Source organism: Dermacentor silvarum, chromosome 10 (genome assembly GCF_013339745.2).
Source record: "Dermacentor silvarum isolate Dsil-2018 chromosome 10, BIME_Dsil_1.4, whole genome shotgun sequence".
NCBI classification, from domain to species: Eukaryota; Metazoa; Arthropoda; class Arachnida; order Ixodida; family Ixodidae; genus Dermacentor; species Dermacentor silvarum.
The window spans coordinates 22,594,543-22,621,121 of NC_051163.1; the positions used below are offsets into that span (position 1 = coordinate 22,594,543).

Sequence of the window (26,579 nt, forward strand, 5' to 3'; positions counted from 1 at the left end):
CGCAGGTTGCTGGCTTGCTCGTGCTGGTGGTGGCCAGCCAACGCAACGCGCAGGGGGCACGCAAAAGCAACCAGCGCACGCAGCAGCAAGCAAGCAACGGGCACAAAACAAGATAGAACGACGAGAGGTCCTCCGAAAAGAAAAAAAAAAATATGTCCAGAATCTCGTCCTCTCCAAAGGAGTGGCAAATCTATCCCCCCCCCCCTCCCCCATTTTCCTTCGAGCCTCACCACCACCCACCCCCCTCCGCCCCTCCTAACAAGCAAGCAAAGCGGCGATCGCGCGCTCCGAGAGAAGGACGTTTCAAAGCAGGAAGCTACAAGTTCGGCCCGAAAGATTCCTCGTCTTGGGCACCCCTCCCTCCGATACACACACACACACCTTCCTCACGCTTTGCTTTTGCCCCTCTTTGTCTCAGGCGAGTCGAATGGTAGAGGAGGAAAACACCCTATGCCGCCAGTCTACGGGCCGCCTCTCCTCCTCCTAATCTCTGTTACGAAGGGAGGGAGGGAGGGCAGATGCTTGGCTAGGTAAGCGGGGCTTCTGATGCCGTAGCCGCCGCTGCCGCCGCCACCACCAAAAGCGAGGCAGGTATCCCGACCTTCAAACTGGAATGGGCGGTTTTGGACGCGCCTGAACGTATACCCCCTCCCTTCTTCGCTGCTGGCTTCCTTCGGGCCGGCCTGCTGGAAAAGCTGCGGGCGAACGCCTCCTCTCCACCGGGTTGCCCACTTTCGCGAGCGAAAGAAACAAACGTTCGAGCAAAACACGAAAATAAAGAAGAAAACGAGGTTTCGACACCCCTCTCTCGGCCTCTCTCGCTCCACCGATGGCCGGACAGGTACGAGACTATCCCCGCGTGCTCTCGTAAAATGAGAGGAGAGAGGGGGGGGAGGGGGTGAAACACAAGTTTCGTCAGGAATCTCGTGATGAGGAACGCGCCGCTCGCCTCACCGGCCCTTGCAGGACGTGTGTCGCTCGCCTATTAGCACGTTTGCTTAGCAAAAGCAGGAAGAAACGGAAAGCCAACAACCTGAGCAGTTTTTTCTCTCTGATCGTCATACACACTCCACTCTCGCTCTGCGGGCAGGCAGAATGTTTCCCATTTTTACGGCGGTGGCGCGCCCCGCCCGTTGCTTTCTGCCTCTTGGCGGGGGCTGCCCCCCCGACAACGACACCAATTCTCGCGCGGCCGGTGGAGGACAACGTTGTTGCCCGTGGCAACGCAAAAAACCAGGAAGGGTCTGAAGACCCCAACGCCGTACGTTTTTTCAACGCGGGTACACGACCGATGTTAGCCCGGGGCCAACTACGCTCTCCTCTTGACTACGTCATCATTCGTGCGTTGCCTTTTTCTTTTTTTTTTCTTTTCGCTCTCTGACTCTTCGGTACTCTACGAAAGCAGTTTGTGCTGTACGCGACTGAAAGAAACCGTGTCGGCGTTGACATTGAGATCGCTCCGATTGGCCGAAGCGCGTTGTTTTCCTTTTTCTTCATTTTTTTTTTTCTCTTCGATGTTACCTCGGTGTCAGCAACTCCGTTCCTGGCGTGTCGATGCGTCTTTACTAAAGCGCGAACTTTACGGCGTCATTTATTGCTGCAACCAGCTCTCGTTGTAACGAACCTTGTCAATAGGCATGACCGGTTATAACGAACTTCTTCATTTGCGATGGCCCAATAGTCTCAACTCACGTTGAATACCGGACCACATGCATTGCCCCACCCTTTCACTCATATGACTTCAATCAAGGGGTGGTCGTAAAAATTTAAAAAAGAAAAGAAAATCTTTAATAAACACGCTTTCATCATTATCATCATAATCACGCATACCGGCGGTCTCTACAAATAAGACTAGGAAATAACGCGCAGAGAGCTCGTTTCATTTAAGCACGTATACCGAGCTCGAAACGTCGAGAGATTCGAAAAGGTTTCACTGGTTGTGATTCTGCTATTTTATTTATTGCCCACCTTCTCTGCCCTCTCTCTCTTCTGGCACAACGAACGCATACTCGATTCACGCGTGTCACGTGGTTCGAAATTCCAGGATCTTGGAATTGGGCAATCTCTCGAGACCTTTTACATAACGGAGTCGCATGCATGCATACGTCACCATCGGTTTCCAAAGGTCACCGAAACGAAGAAAGACAAACGCGAATCGACAGTATATGAACAAAAGAAAGACGTTTAGGCGGCCTTCCGGGAACACACCAAGATAGACAGACATAAGAAAACTCGAACAAGAAGAAATCACAAGGAAAGAAACAAATGTGGGGTGGAGGCGCGCTGCCTCCTAGAAGGCATTGGCGCGACGTCCTTCCCTGGTAGCCGCACTATGAAGTGCGTCATCGTTTACGGAGTTTGTCCGACATTCTTTCCGCTCTCGGACGCTTCGACGGGCCGCCCGCCTCCTTTGTAGCAATCCCTCTCCCTTTCTTTCTTCGCGTTGTTTTATTTGTGCGTTCTTTTTTTCCCGGTAGAGGGCGGTAAGTGGCATCGTGGGCGCGCATATAAGAACCCGTCGATGCGGTGAGGAAGCGGGAGGACCGTAATTCCGAGGGGGGGGCCTTTTTTTTCTCGGAAGCCGCGTCGGTCAGCGTCGGCACGCCACGGAGGAGCCAATAGAGTTGAGGAAAAAATAAACGAAGAACAAAGAAAGCGCGATCGCCCCGGCAGCAGCTCGTGGCGTTATTCACACGGTGGGAACGCTGCATTTTCGCGATCACGTGGCTGAAACAGCTTTTGCTACTCGCACCTGTACGAGTAGCAAATGTTTTAGACTTCTTATTTTGTTTTTATCTGAAGCCGGCCTGAATAAGCGGCTGTGGTTTCATGATGCGATGCCTGCCATTGATTGGTACAGCCTATGCGTTTTGAAATTACGATGAATGTATGAGTGTAGGTGTGAAACCGGTCTGCATAAGCGACGGTGGTTTCATGAGGCGGCGCCTGCCATTGGTTGGTACAAGCTATGCGTTTTCAAATAACGATGAATGTAGATAGTTTATGTATGTACACGCGTTAGTATACACATACTGTTGCGGCTGGAAGTCATGGCCTTCGTCATCGAGCGTAGGCCGTCGGTGCATCTCAAAAAGTGGTAGTCAGCTATAACGCTAGCCTACCGGGGCTTCATGCGGATGATCAGCGGGACGACGCCGTCGTCCGTGCCTTCTAGATAGAGGAGAATTAGAGCAAACAGATTTAAGGGATACTCGGTGCTTGCAGGAGTACATTCTAACTTGTAGCACACAGCACGCCATTCTGGAAGCACAAAGCCACTGGCGTAGCCCGAAATGTTTCTCGGTAAGGGGGGGGCACCCACTTGTCCTGGGTCGGGCCTCCGATGAGGAGAAGGTCCAAACAAAGCACACACGCCACCCCTGAGATGATGGTGAAAAGGTGAACGCAAGTACAGCAGATTCCAGCGATGACAGGGGAAAGTGAACGACCCAAGTTCGCCAGAGAGAAAGCTATCCCTAAAAATTCCCACCCACTACTTGGCTGATTTGATGGGTTGGCATTACGCACAACACTTAGGGTTGGCAATTAGCAGACTCTTGAATGCGCTAGGTTTCGCCGGCTTCGTGAATGCCCCCCCTTTTACAAAAGCCCGCACCTGGATGACCCACGGGCGAACGGAAGCCGAACTTCACAGGCTTCGAAGTCGCGTACATGACTCACATGTGCCCTTCCTTCTCTTTGCGAGCTCCCGCAGAACTGATTTGTGTAGAAGAATGCGCCTTCTCGTGCACTTGTCGGTGACACTTATCAACTCGGACCGATCGAACAGCATCTGCTTATCACATAATAATTTGCCATCATCACTCATATCCGTCATTTACAGTTTCCCACTTTTCCTCAACGTGGAGTAGCCGGCTAGCGACATCCTCCTCTGGCCAACTTCTCGTACTGCTTTTCCTCTCATCAAACCCTCTGTTCTCTCTGTTGTTTAGAAAAAAGAAATTCAATATTGCGATCAATGTACGACGGCGACACAATACAGCCAGGGCGGTACAATGATATAGTGGGCGACAATCGTAAGCGTGCAAAATAAATTAAACTGTGAGGTTTGTCGTGCCAAAACCACTATATGCATATGAAACACGCCGAAGTCAGGGGACTCCGGATTAATTTTGACCCCTTGGACTCCTTGAACGTGCACCCAATGCGGCAGGGATCGAACCCTCGACGTCGAGCTTACCAGTACTACGCTATAGCCACTAAGCTACCACGGTGGGTCTCCTCGTAATGCAGGGGCAACTGCATCGCTGTCCAATCCGACCAATGTTTGTATAGATTGATACCATCTGGATCGGCTGAGGTTGGTTTCACCGCAGTAATCAGAAGACGAAGACAGGCATCGTGATGACGAAAACGACAAGAAACGTATATACATCATTGATACATCAAGGTGGTGACGCGATCAGAGTCTCGAGCGGTTAGCCGAGATAATCGGCGCCATGGAAAGCAAGGGACCTCCACAGGAAAGGTCGTTTACCCCTCGCGATTTCGTGCGTTGTCATCTCAGGAATGGGCTGTTGGTACGCGAAGGAGGTGCCAATACCTGAGTGTTCGGCGCAGTATTTTGTCCTCTTGTCGATTGGTGACGTCAACTGCCTCATCCCTTCGTGGCTTGCTTTGTTGCCCAGGTGAGCCAACAACCTCCTAGACAGGTCTGGGTGAGCTCAGGTCGTGACAAGGACCACAGGGGTGACCAACACCACCTAGAGGGGCGACGTTTTTCTCGAAGACGAGGACAATTAGCTTGACAAAGGCAGGCTAGTTGGAACCGTTGCCCGGACTTGCGGCGCTGAATTTCAGGCCGATCGTAACAAGATGCGCCAGCCAGTTATACGTTCGCTCCTTTACGAGACGTCACGGAGAAAGCGAAACGTCTTTCGACATCTGCGTAATGTTTTCGATCGCGGAAAAGCGCAGGATAGCGGCAGTACGGTTTGTTGTCACTGAGTACAGCAACTGCGTAGTATATACATGTACACGGCCCGTGTTGGCATTCGTACATGTTCGATACCGCGGCTCTGTACGCTACGCCGCTGCTCGGAGCAACACAGAATGCGAACGCAGTTACACACAAACGAATCGCAACACCTATACAAACATGACGTCAAATGCATCATCATCATCATCATCATCATCATCCTATATTTTATGTCCACTGCAGGACATAAATTACCCCTGTTTTGCGCTAGCGTATTCCAACTTGCGCCTGCAAATTTCCTAACTTCATCATCCCATCTGGTTTTCTGCCGACCTCGACTGCGCTTCCCTTCTCTTGGTATCCATTCTGTAACCCTAATGGTCCACCGGTTATGCATCCTACGCATTACATGGCCTGCCCAGCTCCATTTCTTCCGCTTAATGTCAACTAGAATATCGGCTATCCCCGTTTGTTCTCTGATCCACACCGCGCTCTCTTCCTGTCTCTTAACGTTAGTCCTAAGATTTTTCGTTCCATCGCTCTTTGTGCGGTCCTTAACTTGTTCCATCCAATGCATACAGACACATAAAGGTTACGTGCAATACCAGTGGCAATTTATATAGTAAAGCAGTGATGGCATGGGATGATGTATCAAAAACTTCAGTGGCGATTTGGCGGTAAATGAGAGAGAAATGCGTCCGTATTACGTAGCACCTCTTTGAGGTCCAGGCATTCATGACCTAAACCCGTTCACCACATTCCAAATTGTTGTTCAGGAGCTCACTCGACGCACGTCTTGCGCCATCAAGGAGCGAAGTGCGCAACTGACGGTGGTCCGGAGAAGACAACCAGATATATGTATGTATCACGTGACCCGCTTCCTGCACTTTACACACACACACACACACACACACACACACACACACACACACACACACACACACACACACACACACACACACACACACACACCACACACACACACACACACACACACACACACACACACACACACACACACACACACACACACACACACACACACACACACACACACACACACACACACACACACACACACACACACACACACACACACACACACACACACACACACACACACACACACACACACACACACACACACACACACACACACACACACACACACACACACACACCACACACACACACACACACACACACACACACACACACACACACACACACACACACACACACACACACACACACACACACACTTATTTTCCACTTTGACACTGCTAGTGCTAAAGCATTAAAAAAATTTCATATGCATACGGAAGCCCACGCAGGTAGACATTTCTATACATTGAGTAAGTGTCTTTCTGAAGGCCCATGGCTTCGAGACCTGAGCCGTACGCGTCCGTTAGCCACCGTCAGGAAAGGGCATGACCACTGCCGTCGAAACTCTACATCCCCAAGGAGGAACACTTTCTTCGACAGAAACCACAGCAGCTCGCAGAGAGCCGCCCCAGAAGCCTGCAGCAAGCTTCCGTATAGTTGCGTCTGCGCCGTTCCTCCGAGGCCTGTAGTGTCCTGTTTAGTTTCAGCGGTTTGGTTTCGCTTTACCCTAGGTGGTTTCGGTTTATTTAATCGGACGCTATCGTATAGTTGCTTCTGCGCCGTTCCTCCAAGGCCTGTAGTGTCCTGTTTAGTTTCAGCGGTTTGGTTTCGCTTTCGCCTAGGTGGTTTCGGTTTATTTAATCGGACGCTATAGCAGTAGGCCAGCAGACTAGATCGCCGCCAGTCATATCAGTTGACACCTTATTCTCGTGTGGCCAGAATCCCTGCATTAGTGTTCAGTTTGATTCACTGCAGGGCCAATGTCACCGACCGCTATAATAGGTCGGCAAAGTAAGCAGAACTGCAGTGCGACTCACTCACGAAACGTGATGTCTGTTCACGACTCATTCCGACGCACGTTCATCACATCGCACTCTTATCAAATTTATGTTCAGACGGACTCACTCGGACTCGGACTTACAAATATCCTACTCAGCCAGGCGTACTCGGACTCACACTCACGGGTCGGTTTGAGTCTGAGTGAGGCGACGACTCATGAGTGAGTTTACCGAACTCTGCCGACCGCTCTCTTTCAGGCCTGCCGACCGCCGCGAAGTTTCTCCGTGTGGAGAAGAAAGAGGGACGACTGCTGTGGAAAGTTGGAAAACGATTAAGATACGGAGGCAGGACTGGAACTGTAGCACACAGCGGGGGTAACCCCGAAGAAGAGACGTAGATTAGCGGAGAGGGATTAGCGGCGAGTGCGGGAGACTGCTAATCTCCCTCCCCTCGTTGCGAGTGAGAGAAGCGAGCTCTCGTCTGGCGGATTCGCATGCGTGCGTATCTGGGGAGATGGGGGCGAGAATTCCACTACTGGTGCACACTCGTTTGCAGCTGAGAGGGATAGCGACCGTGACACTCTTAAGAGGTGGAAAGCTTCGCATCTCCTCTCCACCCGACTCCGATACTTACACACCTTCCTGCTTCGATTCCGAGAGTCGATTCTCTGCTCCCGCACTTCGCTTCGCACTCTTTCACCAGTTTCGAACACAATATATACACATTGACAAAAAAAAAGGGGGCGTTTTATGCGTGCTTGCTCTTCTTGCAAAACGCTTTGCACGCATCTGCGACTTCGTGCTATATGCGAGTACACAACCTACCTGACCGAGACGGCGGCGTGAACTATAATCGAGAATAAAGCGGGCTCGGGCGAGTCTTGGAACGAAGAAAAAAAAATCACGTGACGTGAATTTCTTATTTGTTTCGTCGTGCGCGTCGACTCGCACATTGCGCGCTCACTTTTATGCGCTAGGGCAAGGCGCAACCCACCGTGGTGCCTTAGCGGCTATAGACCTTACAGTAAGCATTATAAACGTTCCGTTGTGTTTCTGTTGACTTTATGTTGATGTCATTAGAAAGTCTGTTGAAAGTATATTGAAAATCGTGTATTATTTTTGCAAGGGTGGGGCGTTGCTCTGCTGATCTAAGAGGTCGCGGGTTGGATCCCCGGTCGCATTTCAGTGACTGCGAAATGCAAAAAAAAAAAAAAAAAACACTCGTGTACTTGTATACATTTAGGTGCAAGCTAAAGAAGCCCCATGTGGTCGTATTAATAAGCGTATCGTGGTTTTGACACGCATAACCCCATAATTTAACTTTAACGCTACTGTGCTGTGAGGTGATAGTATGCGGTGACAATGACCGACTGTGATTGCGTATCCGTGCTCCCTTTCTTTATCTCTCTCTCTCTACTTGCCTGTCACTTCAACTCCCCCTCCCCTCTCTCCCCAGCGTAGGGTAGCAAACCGGATCTTCCCCTCTGGTTAACCTCCCTGCATTTCCAGTTTCCTCTCAATTTACCGCGCATCTACGAAATAGGAGCAGGTAAAAAATATTGCAGCTGTTATTTAACGCCATTGACACGGGAAGATTACAATATGCGGTTCGCACCATGAAGATAAAATATAATCAAGATCTCCTTCCCTCTCCCCCTCCTTCGCAAGATGGTCGTCGCCATGAGGAAAGCTTGTAACCGGTTATTATGAATAAAACATTTTCACCACCAAAAAAAAAAAAAAGTTCAAGTTGGAGGACCGGTGGAGTTGTGCGATAAGGTTTGTCTGGCCGAGACATGAGCGACATGATTTGGGACAGAGACTTCTACTGCGAGAGCATTTAAAAACTGGCTTTGCTGTGTCTGTCCGTCCGTCCCAGCCCGCTATGCGCCGTCGCCGGCGGTAAAGTCGTCATCGACGTGTCGTATTTATTGTGACGTCATCAGACCACTATCACCTACTCAGCTTCACCTACGCCTTAAGAGAGAGAGGGAGAAGAAAGAAATATTGCCCGTTTTCGCATTGCCCCCCCCCCCCCTCCCCCCTCTTTATTGCCAGATTTGCGTAGATCTGCGCAAAGTGCCGACGTTCTCGACATCCAGTAATATGGTCTTTTGCGCCTCGAAGTAGCGCCACTGAGCGCCTCCTTGTTCTGCATAATTTAACAATAATTAAGGACAAAATACATGTATATATACAACCGAATCGTACGCATATCTAAAGCACATAGACCTGCCAATAGAAGGGCGCGTGATATTTAGACGGTATCCCTGTTTCAACACACACGCCGCGGTGGGTCAGTCAGCTAAGGCGTTGCGCTGCTGAGCACGAGATCGCGGGATCGAAACCCGGCCGCGGCGGCCGCATTTCGATGGAGGCGAAATGCAAAAACACCCTTGTGCTTGCGTTGTAGTGCCCGTTAAAGAACCCCAGGTGGTCAAAGTTAATCCGGAGCCCTCCACTACGGTGTGCCTCATAACCAGAACTGGTTTTTGGCACGGAAAACCCCAGAAAGAAGAATGTTTCGACACATTAGGTGCCGATAAAACGCATGGAGGGTCTTGCCAACTATGGAGCTTGCACGCTTGAAAGAAAAAATTAATTTTCAGGTCTCTGTTATTGTTTCGCACTTTTAATATTTCAGTCTGAGAAGATTTAACGTAACAGTCATGCGCAGTCGGTGTTTTGTTTCATGACGTTTGTTTGTGGCCTGTCATTCTCAAAATTCCGAGGAATAACTTTGTAAGGAATGTAAGACAAGGTATGATCAACTTTAGTGATAGAAAGGGTGTGGTAATATAACCCGCATATACCGCATGTCATATAGCAAGGCGTGGCATATACATATACCTAAATATATACGGGATGATTTTCTCTAACGAACAGCGCCGCCGAAGCCGGCGCCGACACCGGGTTTTCAGCGACACGGGGCCCTTAACGCTATTTAGAAATTGTTCGTCATCGCCACTGGTATACGAACCTGCGACGAACGTCGCAACTTCCTGCCGGAACAGTGAGTAAGGGGTTCATCTATAAATCAAAAAGGCAACGAGCACAAACCTGCATGATAGGCTGCTTAACGCAACGATCGATTTCTCAAAGAAAATTATTGATCGGCTGCGCAGTTTCGACGCGACGTCTGAATTGAGCGGGAGAACGGCAACCTACGTGCTTACATAAAAGACGTAATGCCATATATTATGCGGACAAAGATGGAAACGTACGAGCGTGACGGATGAGTAGTCTGAGTAATAGCCGAAGCGACGGCTAGGCCCTGGCTATACACATCTCCCGATTACCAGTGGCACGCTCTTTTCGTTGCCGTCTAATAACTGTAAACAAACGGGGAAATAGGCTGTATAGCTTAGAACCGGCTATCCATCCTCTTAGGCATTGCATAACACGATCGTTCGATGTGATCACCGCTCTTCGGCAAATACTTCGACGGCCAACTCAGACCCCGTGTGACACTTGTGCTCTTATAGGGGTTTTGACAGAAACTTTAAAAGGGGGCGGGTACGCGTAAATGGAAGGATGGCACAGGTATGCGAAAATTATAAGCGCGACCGATGTGGAACGAATAGCAGATAAAACACTAAAGCCATATAACAAGCGGGACATGCAGGAGGCAGAGAGGCGCAGCGCTCGCCCCTAGGTGGTGGCGCTGGCTGTCCGACTTGATAAATTAAGAAACAGAGCGATGACGAAGTTCGGTGGTGTCAACGACAGCCGCTCCGAGCTAACGACGAGAGCCATCGTAGCAGTGACCCTAACGCCGAGTCAATGACAGAGCGGCGTGTACGTCGAGAAAAAAAAAAAAGAAAAAGAAGAAGGAAACCCCAAAGAACGGTGAGGACACGGCTTGTATAGACACGGGAACGCGAAGAAGCGGAACCACAAGCAGGCGTCGGTGCTGAAGCTGATCGAAGATCGCCTAATAATTGGGTGGCCCGGGCGGCGTTGAAGACTTTAAATAAACGACGAAGGCGAATGGGAACCAGAGGACAAAAAAACAACACAGAAGGGGATTTTTCCACGTGGTACAGGGACAAACGCCGAGTGAAAAAGATGGAGGGGGCTACGTAGTCGGGCGCACGGGATGCCGGGACGGGGCCCAATTACTACTCCGCGACACGGAGGTAACATCGATCACTGAAACGAATGGCCGGCCTAAGTTTCAATGACCTACTACTACTTCTCGGAGCGGGGGGGAAACGGGAGCTGTTTCCGCGTGCGTGTCTGTCGCCACGTGCACGGAGGACATGCTCGTGTTGCGTCGTGGGACGCAGCAGGTGGCGCTCGCGCGCCATCGGCGGGCGGGAAGTGAAGATCGAAGGAGTCGCGGCTCACTTGGTGCACCCGTGAACTCCCGTGGTGTAGAGGATAGAGCCAATAGAGTTTCCTGCAACAGTTACTAGCGCGAACTAGATGGCGCCAGTGTCTATGAGAGTTGCGAGCACGGCTGGCGGTTCGGACAGCGTGTGAGTGAGGGTTGGTGCATGGATTTGCCTAAGCTACTTCCATCTGGCTTCAAATGACACTGTGATTTCGCAAATTGATCTTATGTGAGAAGAATATATTGGTTTATAGATGCAACAATTCGCAATGATTACGCGTGTAACGCGGTGACTATTGTCTCGCTGTGTTTAGAAAACTCTGGGTGCTTGGAAATCTCGCAAACTATAGAACGTAATATTGCGATCTATCATACGCTGTTTGTTTTAATAACCTCACAAGAACGTCTGAAGCCATGTTTTGATCGGTGTAGAGTGTTTGGACCTTAATGGCACTGCGAAATCAAGGAGTACAGGATGCATACGTGAATATCTTGGCAAATATCTACAAGAATTGCACAGCAACCTTGGTTCTCCACAAGAAAAGTAGAAAGATACCTATCAAGAAAGGGAGTCAGGCAAGGAGACACAATCTCTCCAATGCTATTCACTGCTTGCTTAGAAGAAGTATGCAAGCTCTTAGACTGGGAAGGCTTAGGAGTGAGGATCAACGGCGAATACCTCAACAACCATCGGTTTGCAGATGACATTGTCCTATTCAGCAACAATGGGGACGAATTATACCTAATGATTGAGGACCTTAACCGAGAAAGTGTAAGAGTGGGATTGAAGATTAGCATGCAGAAGACAAAGATAGTGTTAAATAGCCTGGCCACAGAACAAGAATTCAGGATCACCAGCCAGCCTCTAGAGTCTGTAAAGGAGTACGTTTATCTAGGTCAATTACTCACAGGGGACCCTGATCATGAGAAATAATTTACAGAAGAATAAAATTAGGTTGGAGTGCATACGGCCGGCATTGCCAAATCCTGACTGGGAGCTTAATTACCACTGTCGTTGAAAAGAAAAGTGTACAATCATTGCATTCTACCAGTACTGACAAATTGGGCAGAAACTTGGAGGTTAACAAAGAACCTCGAGAAGTTAAGGACCGCACAAAGAGCGATGGAACGAAAAATGTTAGGCCTAACGTTGAGAGAAAGGAAGAGAGCGGTGTGGATCAGACAACAAACTGGGATAACCGATATTCTAGTTGACATTAAACGGGGGGGAAAATGGAACTGGGCAGGCCATGTAATGCATAGTATGGATAACCGGTGGGCCATTAGAGTTACAGAATTGATACCGAGAGAAGGGAAGCGCAGTCGAGAACGGCAGAAAAGTAGGTGGGGTGATGAAGTTAGGAAACTTCCAGGCGCAAGCTGGAATCAGCTAGCGCAAGACAGGGCTAATTGGAGATCACAGGCAGAGGCCTTAGTCCTGCAGTAGACATAAATGTAGGCTGATGATGATGATGATGACTGAAGGAAAAGGGCAACTAGAAAATGTGAATGATGTCAGTACTCCTTACGTTCAACAAGTACAGGCTTGAGTCTGTCTAGCTATGGCCGCTAGCGGGTTCACTTTTAATATGTGTGACCAGCGACAATCAGAAACGGTAATCCGAAAGTACACCGCATTAACGTTGTGATGAAGAATCGCACCGACGTTACTGTACGACGGTCATATCTGATACACCGCTGGAAGAACCGATACTCAACACATTGCTGCGTAGCGTTGTCGGTGTTATATTCTGGTCTTTGCGTTCGCTGCATGAATGCCATGCACCACCAATTGTTTGTTACAGCTCTTTAAGGTGTACGGTTGCTGCATGTTCGGTGGTCGTAGTTCGGCTTCATATAACATTAGGAAACGTACATGATTTATGCACTGTTGTGACACTTCGTCTACGCATTTCGTTTTTTTTTTTTCTTGATTTACTTTTGCTCGTAAACGTGCGACACCGAGATAATATGTAAAACAGCTACTTAGTTGTAGTAACTAATTTAGCTGGATGAGAAATATTTTAAATAAATGCTGGCTAAGCACCGCTATTCGTTTATGAGCGTCATGTGCACAGTCATTCGTTCCAAAATATAAGTGAGAAGGTGAACAAATGGCGTGTTTTCCTGACACCTAGCGGGCGCCAAACATTTCGCCGACGTAAGGAGAACATCGTACCCAATCACGGCTCGGGATGCGGCAGTGACAACGTAGTTGCTACTTTGCAATACAAATGGTGCCGCCGAAAAGAATATGACCCCTTATTTGCTGCTTCTTCTACTGGAATGACGGGAAAAAGTGCTCTCGGCGATGAGGTGGAGAAAGCAGAAGCACAGCCTGCGTGAAAGTCTCGGAGACAAGCGTTTCAGCATTCCGAACTCTCCTATTATTCAGTCGCGCGACAGGTCGCGCCATCTATCGCAAAGGTTTTAAAGCTCGCCGAGCACCGCATGTGGCGACGGCGGGAAAGCGGCCGGAGGTTGTTGCCAGATGGACGAGACTGATGCCAGAACATCGGCCGTCCTTGCACCATTGAGTTTCGTACGAGCGGGCACAGGAATGAATGGCATAGTGCACGGATTAGGCTGAACTTTGTCCTTTCGGCTACAAGCAAGTACGCGGCTTCGCATATTGACCATTTCTCAATAATATAGTCCATCGTAAACCCATCAATTAACAACGATTATTCGTATGTGCCGATACTTATCGTCTATATGCATTTCAAAAAGAAAAAAAAAACGTGATTGTTTTGAAATTAAAAAAAGAAAGTATAATAAGTAATGCGACAGGAATGCGTGAAGCCACCGGCACGAAGATTATACTAATCCATGTACTAAGCATCATTACTTTGATAGCCGAACGATCGTAGCGGCAGAGCTCTCGCTTGTAACTTAAGCGAGAAACCCTACGCTCGCACCTCCTGGACATGTTGCTGGACTGAGCGCCTCCGTGACGTCACGTGTGGGGATGACGTGCAAATCAGAAGCCAAGCCAACATTCGGGGACTGTGTGGACTGTGTCTGCTGTTTGTTGCTGCTCTTTCGTGTCGTTTCATTTTCCGCGTGGTTGGCTCCCAATCACGCTTTCGATAGTTGGTTCTTTTCGGGACGTTTCGGCTCCTCGCGTTCGCTCTTCTAAACGTTAGAGCCGGGACCGGCAAGTAAGAAGGGGGGGGGGGGGGGGGGGGGTGCCTTGGCGGCGGCGTCGGCGAATCGGAGGGGTGGATTATTAATGATGCACGGGATCAGGAAATGCCGACCGACCGCTGGCGGCAGCGGCGGCGGCGTTTTTTTTTTTTTTTTTTTTTTCTCCGCATGTGCGCGTGCTCCCGTGATGTTTGGTAACTCTCATCGATTCATCACGATTATCAGCGCCACTTCGGCGCTGCCACTGCGCGCGGGGGCAATTATCGTTTCCCCGTGATTTCAGCGGTGGGTTTGCGTAATACAACGGCAAAAAAATCTATCGAGAGAAATAAAATAAAAAAAGATAGCACGGGAGACAGGAGATGGATAGACACCGGAGCAAATTCGCCAGCGAATCGCGAAGCAAATATTTCACCTTTGCTTGGAGTCTATACGCTCCACGCCATATCGGTGGGCGAGTTGCGGGAACCGTTATATAAAGTCGGCAGCATTAGTGGGCCGAACGCTTAACAGCGTGGCACGCGCGTCATCGAAATTTACCTGAGTATCTTGCTTCGGGAAACAAGATGAGATAGCGTCATTGTTAGAGCACGCCTCCACTGATAACTTTATCTCGAGGTTTCAGTTAACACGTCAGGGCCGCACCCAGTATATATACAACCTATCGCGATCTATATACTTCAGTGCCTTGGACGAAGCGTGCGCTAGAGGTCCTTTTAATGTCACTGGAGAAATTCTATTGAGTTTCTATTAGCTGCTTTGTCTTTTAATAAACGTTCTGTTAGGACGCAATTGTGGTCACAGTCTTCGCAAAACATTCCGCAGTAGTTGTGGCAACCTTGCTTGAATAGCTCGTCACCTCTTCTTCCGAATAATAATAATAATAATAATAATAATAATAATAATAATAATAATAATAATAATAATAATAATAATAATAATAATAATAATAATAATAATAATAATAATTTAACTTGTGTAATCTAGATTATGCACCGCCATATCTGAACACGGCATCTGCTCAAGGTCATAGCTCAGACGGAGCAATTCCGGGCTCGGTCACCAGGATAAACCCGCCTGTTGTTCCAACCCACCGCCACCTCAAAGATTATATCTTCAACTTGTCATTTTCTTGCATTAAATGAAAGTTCGAACCTTGTATACCTTACAAAAAATAACGGCAGACGGCGGCACCCCCTAAGTATTTTGCTGTAATACCTGTTTCGTCTGCATGATGGGCTGCCAGTCTTTGCACGATCCGACGTAGCAGCATAGCAGACGACAAAGCGAATCGTAACGAGTGCGCCAGAACGTCACGATGTTCTGCTATCACGTGACCACCCTCTGCGTCACGACGTTGTGACCCATACAGCTGCTGGGAAGCGAAACCAAAACTAGTTCGTAGAAAAGCTATTATAGTAAACCATTTATGTGTTCTGCGGCTCGTGAGTACTTTTTTTTTTCCAGGGCTTCGAGATCCAAGACCTTCATTCAACGCAAAAATAAAAAAAAAAGAAGGAAGAAGAATGAAAGTCGAAAACGTCATGTGAGAACTTCTTTAAACAAAATGTCTTGCGAAGGGCCACATTTGCGCCACATTTTAGCCCAAATCGATTTGTTCAGGGGCAAACAACATTAGAATGGGGTTTCCCAATGGCGCAACATTCCAATACTGCCAGCAGTTTTGTCGCCACCGTACCTCAAAGTCGTACCCTGCAGTTCACGTCGTTCGCTGCGAAGCTCGACGGAAACAACACAAGGTACTCGGTTTGTGCTATTGACAACCGTTCCGGCCTTGCTCTACAGTACTGGTCACGGTAAAGAGCTTTGTTGCTTCCTTATGAACTTGTACAGCGCATCAGCAATATTCGTTGAGAGCCCCTCCTCGATATGACATAGTAGTCGTTGAACGCGTGGTTGAACGCCTGGTTGAACGCCTCGTTAAACGCCTGGTTGAACGCCTGGTTGAACGCCTGGTTGAACGCCTGGTTGAACGCTTGGTTGAAAGCTTGGTTGAAAGCTTGGTTGAAAGCTCGGGGAACGTGAACGAGTTGACCTGACTGTTACTTTGTTGTTTGATGATTAGCCCTATTCTTATAGCGTGCTTCGCGATGCGAAGAAAGATACCCACATTTAAACTATGGCCCTGCACACTTTAGCAATTGTTACGGTACACTTACGTTTGAATAGTGCGATGCGCTTGCATTCCGCCATATTGGTTTTTCTTAAAGGGACAAGAAGGAGTGGCACCAAAAGAATTTAGACCATTAAATCACTGTTTCAAAATTCATATGTCGGGAAATACAAGTTCCATAGTTTCCGAATTTCGCGCCAACAGGTCAGAATCGTTACGTCAGTGGGACGTCACGAAGTGCAATACGTTTTCTCGTGTTTGAGACGTTTTGGCTAAGAACAAGTTCTCGAAGCTTGATGCTCTTTTGGTTTCGTTAGCCTTGTGATTCCCAAGCCCAGTTCCACATTAAGGAAAGTTTGAACAATTTGCTCACCTTCATTTCTGGCAATGAAGAATACGCGTAAAAAGATACCGAAATTTAATTTAATACATAGAATTATTAGTCTAGTAAATAATTGTTTTTGCTTAATTGTTTGTCGGACTATTCACAGGTTGAAACATCGCGCCAGCATATCAAAAACGAAACTATGCGCTTTGCGTTAAGCTTCCCGCGCTTATAAATAAGCATTTTGAGGCATCAAACTCAGGTTTGCAAAGATAATACTACATTGGGCGTTATACAGGGTTAGTGTGCAACGTAGCTCTTCTATAGCAACAATTGGCTAGATCCGGGCAGACGTTGCCAAAATGTATGACGTCACGGCGACATGTTGCGGGAACGTCAGTATGACGTCGCCACCGTCCTTTCGCTTTTTTGCGTCATTTCTAACTTGCCAAGCCTCATCCGACGGTGAGAGCAGCCATTTCGTTATAGCGGAGGCGTAGTTTCGAATAACGCTTAAACTTACTATACCTGTTTAGTGCCTTTTTAGGTGTACTCGAGGCATGTACAGCGAATAAAGTTGGGTTGGAAACACTTTTGCAGCGCTAGCTGTATACAGCTAATCCATTCCTGTCTCGACCATGCTCGGAGTGGATTACGTGTTACGCACGCATGTTTACAAGCGGTAACGGTAAGCCGTAGCGCTAAGCTAAAGCTATCCAATGACGGCGCGGTTGGCATATTACATACGAATGCGAACTTGTACGTTGGATATGCTTTTGTTAAGCGCCATTTACATTACGCCCTTTTTTTGATCACGAGCAATCATGCATCGCGGTCGAACACCTCGCCTAACGCTATGCCCTATAACGCCGGGGAGGCTGCGCCCGAAACACGGTCGGTTAGGTTCAACTCGCGGGGCACTCGTCACAAAAGACTATACTGTGCGCAGCCAAGCGGGAGACGAACATGACCACCCACGAGGCATCGGGAGCATACGAACCACCGTGCAAAGAACGACGAGAAGCAAGAGGAGAACGTGGGCAGTAATACGAAAAACTAACGAAAAGGAACTAACAAAACTCAGCAAAACCCATAGCGAGGAAGCATCTAGCTTTTTAGGAACCTCTTGTGCACACAAGCGAGTGTCTAGATGAAAACACTGCGTGCAAACACCTAATACTAAGAGGTATACGAGTACGCCCGCGAAGGCAACGTCGTTCCGTCTGCTCTGTCAGGGTCAACAAGCGAAGCACAACGCATCTCTCATAATTAAGCGCATCAATCTCGCTCGAGCGGCCACCATCAACGCACTGCGGACGAACAGGGTCGTTCGTGAGGGGTTTTCGAGGCGGTGGGGTGCGGGGGGGTTGGGGGGAACGTACGGGAGGGAAGAAGAGACTTTCGCGAGCTTCGGAAGGAACTCGTAATCGCCGCGCTATAAAAATTGCTTTTAACGCTCGATAAACGCAGCCTCGCGTCCTCGGCGGCGTCGGCGGAGCCGGGAGGAGAAGGGCAATCGCCATCGCCACAGCCATCAGCACTCGTATAGCGAAGGCTGCGCCGCGAACGGCGGAGGGAAAAAGAAATCCTTGGCGCTGCTGCTGCTGCCCCGACCTGAGATCCGGCAGAAGCTTCGGCGAACTCTTTCGAGACCATGCAGTCAATCTTGTAAAGCCTTGCATTATAAGCGCGTTCTGGTTCCTCTTTAGCGCCGTCGTGAGAGCTGGGCGACGGGTCCTGTATAGTATATAGTCGGGACGCGCGGAACGGGCCAAGGTCAAAGCCCAAGACGAAGCCTCGGATAACGAGGTCGATCTAGGCCGTCCTTCTGGTGAGCATTTCGCAAAAAAAGAAAAAGACGACCAGATTATGGCAGTACTTAAAACCCTCGTAGTCGGCACGCTTCATTTGCGTTCAATGTGGGACTCGCGTAGGGTGCTAAAACTTTATAGAGTATACACTGGGAGAAGCTGTAACGAGGGCGCTATTATACGCTGCTCTCGCCCAGGCAAACTGTTGCAGGGAAATATCGTTCGCACCCTCGTTAGCACGTTTGCGAAGAACACGACGTGTTGTTCAGTTCCGTCGAGTACTGTAAACTGTTTCTTATTCACGAATGCGCGGTTCTATAAGAACGGCACCTCCCCGAAATTTGTTACGCGAGAGCTCGCGAGTGACAGTACCCTGAGTGACAGCGCGAGCGCACGCACCCTTTCCCTCGACGCCTTTGTCTCGCAAGTCCTACCGTAGACCTCCGACCACGGGCCGGCGCCAAGCGCTAAAACGGGAGAAAGAGGCAAGATAGCTATTCGTTTTAAAGGTGTGCATGAAAAAATCGGCAGCGATTGCCAATGAAAGTGAATAGAACGAACGAACTAACGATGGCGCAAGCTCAAATTCTAGTGGTGGCGGAAGGCAAAGTTTTGTTTTCCTTTGTTATACCGAAGCTGAAGATGAGTAGGTGGCCTGAAGAGGACGACTTCACGCCGTAACGGTAAGACTTGACGGACCCAGTCTCGCGCTTTTTGACTTAATTCCTGTCGCTGCATAGATTCTCCAACATCAGTCTCGTGTTAAAGAATGGTGAAATCGCAGTGATGGAAGTGCTGGCGATCGCCACGGTACCCAGATTCTACTTGGAACGCTGACACTGTGTAATGAACGGTTACAAAGGTTCGCGTGTAGCGCGAGTTTCGCTGCAAGGCAGTTAGGCTTGCCGGTAAGGTTTACCTGTTGGGTAGGGGTGACCCCCATCGAAACGGCTAGTGCTCCGAGAAACCTTTCACGCGGTTCATGTAATATGACGCCGTTAAGAGTTGGTTAAATCGGAATAAAAATTTGTTCATTTAGGCGCCTGCGGAGCAACGTAGTTCGCTATGAGAACTTCATGGTGTAAAAACATTGGTTTCAGTTGTATCCCCGTTATGCAAACAACGATTACATAATAATGTGGTGGGATGACGTCACTTACATTTTTAAGATGTGAGGTGTCCCGATTTGCACGGGGACTCCTCTTAGCAAGCTTATTTCGCTGGCTGGTTGAGTAGGTGCCTACACGTGCATGCCACTGGATGAAATCAGTCACTGAACGCCAGTTAAAGCTCACAGGGTCGTGGCGGGAGGTTGATTACCCGGTCGTTAACCTCCTCACTCTCCTCCTCTTCTCTCTCCTCCTTTTCTCATGTCTGTCCAGATAAGTACGCTCTATCAATGATTGCAGATAAGAGGGGAATCGAAAACAATTACTTCTTCTATCTGTGCTCTCGCCTAATTGAGCGCGATAAGGTTTCCACGAACCGTCCTGTGTAAGACGCCAATTTATACGAAGCTGGCCACCTGTACGACTCCGCTCCGTTAAACTACGTATCTTAAACTGGTGGAAGAGTAAGTACACAATGATCACGGATAGCATACGCTGAGGGATATCGCAGTCATATAATTATGTGATACAAGGCAGTTAGCTTGCGTTAAGGCACTAGCTTCGGTGTCCACTACAGCTCGATCGAGTCACGAACAAGGCGTGTCACGTCTATATGTTCTCGTTTCCTGCCTCCTAAAACCCCACATGAGGTTAGCCGTCTAACATAACTTAATCTATAATCAGTGTCGCTAGTTTGCTGAAACTTATTTCGAACACAAATAATGCTGAATAAAACGTTGGCATATACAGGCAACTCTCTTGTTGGTGCGAAGACATCGCTTGGCGATGATGACTTATGGACTTTATTGACGCAAGAGCCAGACATGGCCAAATAGTACCAAGCAAAAGATAATGAATGGATTGTCGATGGTAAAACAAGTGAGTTGTTAGAGATAGATGTAACAGGGCTGTAAAGAGGCGTCAAAATTAATCGCTGTAAAACTCGTAAAATGTATAAGTATTAGTATAATGACTATGACTAGCGTTGTCCACTATGTCCATAAAAGTTCTTTTACAAAGGGGTGATGTAGTAAACGTGTGAGTGAAAGCGGGACGCGTACCTCACCATGTGAGCCCTTGAACGCAAGGACCGAGAGGCGCGTGCTTTAGAAAATGCTATCGCAGCGTCAGCCTCTAGCGAGAGGATGGGAAACGAATCTCTTGGGCTGATGACTTACAATGTACCGACATCTTGTAAAAAACTGTAAAACTAACTTACTGCCAAAAAGTGGTTCAGTTCCGGGAAAGATTGCGTAGTGGAGGGGAAGAGTTGACAACGCTTAGCGGCACATATCCCGATGAGGGGCGCGACGACGACACGTTGTGCGGACAGTTTCTGTGGGTGTCGTGTCGCATGAAATCCAGCACACAGTGAAACTACTTGCGCTGTAAGTGTCGCCATGATGCTTCTTCTAAAGTCTGTCCACAGCTAAAGGAGTTCGCGCTGCTCAAGCAAATGGTTAGGGAGAGTTAATGCCACAGGGAGGATTCCGAAACTATGCGGCGCCGCCAGGCGTCGTTGCCACCGAGCGTCCTCAAAAATGATGGCGGTGATTCGAACGTATCGAACACAGTATCGAACCCTTTCCATCGTGGCGCCTACATCATTCAGTCTAGAGACAGAAGGATTGACAGTGCAAGGGAGACAGCTGAGAGGATTCTTTCTGCAAAGGAACGGCTACACTTCCGCGCTAACAGCTTGCCAAAGAACCGTCAGCACAAGATGTCACCTCCGATGTCAAATCCGCTGTTGAGAATTAAGCCTAAACAATACAGATAAAGTTACTGACCATATAAAACCACGTAGATTGCCAAGCTAGTCAAGTTATTTCAATGTATTGTGCCTTTATGGATGATATACCAGTGCCTGTTACATAATCTGGAATACCCCACTCGCTCGAAAGGCGCTGAAAGTGCCGGACGCCCTAAGCCTATAGTGTCGGAATCCTTCGAGCAAGGACACGGGGGACAACCATCCCGCCTCCCGGAAATAAATCAAACATAATTTCAGTCATCTAGTGGAATTCAAGGGCCCGGTCATGCACCTATATCTAGCCCTGTTACAACACCTTGATTCAAAATAAAATGGTACTCAATTCACACCTTTCCTATTTCCGCCACTTCGTATTCACTAATGAGTGCCCCATCATTGTGGAGGAGGCAAAATGTGCGTAGTAGCTACAGAAGCGGATAAAACGTCTTTTGGTAACGCTGCACAAGCTGGACACAGTCGCACTAATCGTCGCACACCAGTAGATCAAAGATGTATAGCCGCGCATGCATTTCGTTCGACCCTACAAGAATGTCGTCTGACTCACCATGCGGTAGTTCAGGTCTCGATCTTAGCCGAAACGTTCTCTGGTTCACTAGCGTGGATGCGATCCGCGGACTTCCAGGCGAAGCCTACTGCACAAACTCCTGGCAGTGTCGCAGTCGTACGGGGAAGAACCTCGTTAGCATCGTCACACGAGTCAGTTATTGCCGCACTGGCAGGTTATCCTGGCGCGCACTTCGACATCATAACTCGCGAAAGGGGCGCGTTGCAAGCGATCCAACAACGTTATACCTCGTCGCGTTACGCGCCGCCATCTTTTCCTTCTTTTACTTTACGAAGCCGGTTTAACGAAGCGCGGATGCGGTCGACATGATGGATCGATGGGACAATGGTCATCCAGCAAGAAACGGTCAGAAAAAAAAAAAAAGAAGCCCCATCTCGCCTCGAAGAAAAGGTCAAGTTCACCTCTTTCGCATCTTACACAGATGGCCGCGGGAGTGGTTGTATAGTATATATAGCACGCGGGATACGTGATACGTCGATAAAGGCGATGAAACGATTAGGCGATTAGCACAAACACACCGGCTTCGCCTTGCTCCGCGCGGATTTTTATTTTTTTTCTCGGGAGGGTGGGTGTGATACGAAAACCATTAAAGCGAGCAGTGTTCGTAAACTATAGTGGGACCCCCGAACGGAGGTGCTTTGGCTGTGCCGAGGAGAGGAAAGATGGGTGTTGCGAGGCATCCGCGGAGTACAGAGGAGAGATGCTAATGCATTTATTGCCGCGCACACCGTAACGGAACTGTAAGGGTTTACTCATAAAGAATAAAAATGAAATGTATATATAGAGAGAGCCATACGAAACTTTTGAGACGCGATCGACACACCCCGTTCGTGCAGCCCCCTCTCGATGCTATAAAAGAGTGGGTCGGGTTCCAAATGAAGACGGGGTAGACTAATGGCGGACAGGTCGATCACGTGACGCCCTGGCAGCGCGCGCTGTATAGACCGTGCTTCGGTCGAAGCGTACGGCGGTGCGGCGCTGTATGTGTGTGCGTTTTGTTCTCGGGGCAGATTTCCTCGTGGACGCGGGAAAAGAAAACTGGCACAAAACGAAGTAGAAGAAGAAGAAGATGGGGCGAGAGAGGGTGGCATGAATATAGGAGCAAAGGAGTCTTATGAGCTAGGCCTCGTCCTTACACCGTCATCGATGCGCACGTCTCGACGCAGCGCGTATACAAAAAGAGGAGCGCCGCGATATACGGTATGACCGTATCGGGACGTTTATGGCCGGTGTGGAGTAATATAGTGTATACGTTCAGATGAAAAAAATATATATGTAATGAAGGAAGGAGGTATACGGAGGGAGCCATGAGCGTCGTCGCTTACGAACTCGCGCAGTGGGAGAAAAGCCGCACCCAGAAAAACGGAGCCTAATATAATGGCTCTTCAAAAGCAGGAGTCGACAAAAAAAAAAAAAGCAAAGGCATGGAAAAATTGAGCACGGGGTGGTGATGCGAAGCAAAAAAAAGAAGAAGAAGGGTCTCCTTTAGTGAGGAAAGAGCTGTCGAAGAGCCGAGCGCGGCTACCGAATACGCTCCTTCGAGTCTCGGTTAAACTTTGCGGCGCCGCTTAATCACAGGCGCAGTTAACACGGCCCAATGGACACGCACGCACACACAGAAAGTCACGCGGGCCAGCACGCGGCTTCTTGCAAAAAAAAAAAGGGCCCGTGAGCGAGAGCTTTTACGCGGGAAAGGGGACGCATCTCTCTCCCTCCAAACGCACCCAGCTCGTCGCTGCAGTTTTTCTTTCTCGCTGCTTGGACTATGTTGATTCGTTTCTTCGGTTACGATGTCTCGCTCGCGGAGCGCTTGTCCCAAGCGGCTCTCACTGGTCGTTTGATGCAGCGGAGATGCGATCGCATGCAGCCATCTCGAGAGACCCGTTGAGTTGGCGCTGTAATCGGCCTGCCATCGACGATCGGCCGCGCAGCGCTTCTGGAGGCGTCAGTGAGAGGCCACGGAGTAATGTATGGACTCAGATATGGTAATGGACACGTCGCGGCCGCGTCCTGCGATGGGGCTGTGACCTCCCCCCCCCTAACTTCTTGCGTGTATACACTCTTGCTTCTGGCGAAGCCGCTTTGCTAGAGGACCGACGCGACGCCGCCTCTCATAAACGCATAAACAGTGCGTATGCGTATGTGTGCGTGTGTGTGAGTGCGTGTTACGTTTTGGCCTCCGGGTCTGTATAGCTCGCCTCTGAACCTGAGCGAGACGTGTAGAGATCGCGATAGGAGGTGTTACACCTCGGGGCGTTGAGTGACCCTTTTCGTAGTTTCTTGTTCTTCGCGCTTCCTTCACAACTTTTGCAACGTCCATAGCTGTTACCGACAGCATGTGCTTCGGCAGCGCTTAGCTATACGCATGGAGAAAAAGAAAGGAGCTTGAACTGAGTCCTCTGTTCTGAATTTTCATGCTTAATTGTACAAGGAGGAGTCTTTCACCAAAGGTTTAAAAACTGTAAAGTCTATCCCGCATTGTGTGATGGTGCGGACAGCAGACGCTGATTATACGCTACGTCGTTGGAAGCTTATCATTGGTAATGATGATCTTTCTTATCGCTTTGTTATTCACTGGTTGTAGCACACGGAGAAATGGGGTCGGCCAGGTATTGCCTGCATCAGTATCTCGACAGCTACCTAACCTAACCTAACCTAACCTAACCTGACCAAACCTAACAGGTCACTGCTCTTAAGCTGGCGCTTACGATAGAATTGCGACTATCATTGCCGTTTCCGAAATGCGTCGGAGCCTGAGCGAACTATACTGTGGTTTCAATATCGCACGAGATCAGGGCTAATACAGTATACAGCGATAGCTTTCCTTCAGTCGTCGTCCGCCGTGCTGTCTCGAGTGTGAAGGCCGCGTGCGCGACCCATTCCATCGATCCCGCTCGGGCCGCATGTTGGTGGTCACGTGATCTGCTGCGGATGCCAGGGCGAGTACGCGAGGGCGAGCAAGGATGGTTCCTTGACGCGCGCTGCCTTCACGCGCGCCCAGTGTTGGAGGCCTCGTAACCTGCCGAGTTTCGCGGAGGCGTGAAACAATTGAATTCTGTGAAGCGAGCGGCAGCCCGGAACGTTCGCCTGGGACAAGTAGGCGCGCTCCCCGTTACCGACGCTATTGAACAAGCCAGCGCAGCGTAGCGTTGATGACCACGGTGGCTCGCGGTCATCGAGTGAACTTTGCTCACGAGTGTCATTAGACGTGTGACACCACGCATGTTCAGTTAATAGGCAAACGTTTGCTGCAATTTACACTGGTAATAAATCCGCGAGGGCTCCCTTGTGTGATATCCTAATACTTTGCTATCGCTGGCTGTCCATGTTTCGCCATTCGGGCGACACTGCGGCTCGTACGCGTATATATAGGGCCGACTGATCAATCCTGGCGATAACGAAGATTGGGCTCCGATATAACCAACAGTAGAATGCAATGCGAAACACAATACGAGTCGACTTTAGCTACGCACGTTAACAGAAACGTCAATTGTGTATCTTATATATCGTTTTCTAATTTGCGCTCCGACCTCATGGGTGACGGTGCCGGGAACGCTTCCCACCAAACATAAAGATGTCGTTTTAACGAGATAGACGCGCTTATATAGAAGCGAGTAGATGACTAAATCATGACAGTTAGTTTGTTGTCCCCCCCCCCCCCCCCCTCCGCAATTCCTTATTCAAAATGAGAAGTAAAAAACAATACGGCATATCTAGTGCATTTATCGGAATCTACCTTATGCAAAGCAAGAGATCACGTGCTTCGCCCCATATAGTGTTTTATTTTCAACCTATGTAATTGTTTGCCCGCGCCGTAGCTATGCGGGAAAGCTCAGGCTACGAAAGCTCAGGCTACGCATGAATGCTATACACCCGAGTGACTGATGGCTTAGAATGCTGTGCTCGAAGACGTACGTATATAGACGAGATATGAGAGTTATGTCACGTCGTGGTAGACCACGGGGCAGTAGGCAAATAATGTGCGCTTAAAAAAAAAAAGTTGGAAAAAAGAAAGAAAGCACGCGTCTGATACACCAATTTTCGGACGTGATTCAATCCCTCTTTCTCATAACAACTGGTTACCGCCGGGGTCCACTCCCCCAATTTCATGCACTGGCGTTACGCGCATCTCCGCCTTCAGTTCTGACACATAAAACACAGGCTTGTAAACGGTTTTCCGCATCACGCGGCTCTTCTCAACCGTGTGTACTATACATATATGTTATACGTACTATAACGTATATTTATGTGCCATCGATATTGATTCACAATCTACAAGAATCCCCTATTAAGGTTTATCCAGTAGCGTAACTTTTTTTTTTTTCATTGACGTAAGACGAATACTCACACGCGTAGAACGCTTACAGCAGCTTATTTCAGGCGTCAGTATAAAATGAAACGACGGGACAAAGCTACGCGACAAGGTGGTCGTTAATCGACTATGTACCCTTTCATTTCCTTTACACTCCCATGTACTTCCTGGGGCGAAGCCCCGTTACCGCGAGTGATATTGCATTGCGTTTCAACAGAATGTATATTGAACGCAACAAGAAAGT

At 48.9% G+C, this 26,579-nt stretch overlaps 1 protein-coding gene across 1 annotated transcript in view; it reads right to left on the reverse strand.

Moving 5' to 3' along the window:
- LOC119431067 (transcription factor AP-2-epsilon-like) overlaps positions 1-26,579 on the reverse strand; it is a 172,717-nt gene that overhangs the window by 103,244 nt on the left and 42,894 nt on the right. The window lies entirely within an intron of this gene.